The following is a 438-nucleotide window of genomic DNA, read 5'->3' on the forward strand; positions in this document are numbered from 1 at the left end:
ATCGGAAAACATGTGGCAAATGCTGAATAGGGAAATGCGTTCCATTTAATATTTTTATAATACTGTATTTATAATTATTATTGTCTAAGCATTCCAAAAATTTTTCATGGAATCTGTGTGCTGATTTTCACATACGAAACTTATCTATATTAACTATTAATGTATATAATTAAATATAATTTAATATATATAAAAAATTCATCAATTTTCATAATTTCATTGTTTGTAGTGAAATAAAATACAAAAAATTATAAATGAAAATTTTGCCTCGGTCGTTATCCATAATCTTTATTATCAATACTTGTAATTATTTCATTCGTTGCACCGATTGCAACCACTATATTTCGTAGTTGATAGATATGAAAAAGGAATCTCTTGATACCTGATGCTTTTGAAAATTCAAATTGGTTCTAAAGGAAAAACTAGTCATATTCGTAT

The sequence above is a fragment of the Penaeus monodon genome, chromosome 29 (assembly GCF_015228065.2).
Source record: "Penaeus monodon isolate SGIC_2016 chromosome 29, NSTDA_Pmon_1, whole genome shotgun sequence".
NCBI lineage: Eukaryota > Metazoa > Arthropoda > Malacostraca > Decapoda > Penaeidae > Penaeus > Penaeus monodon.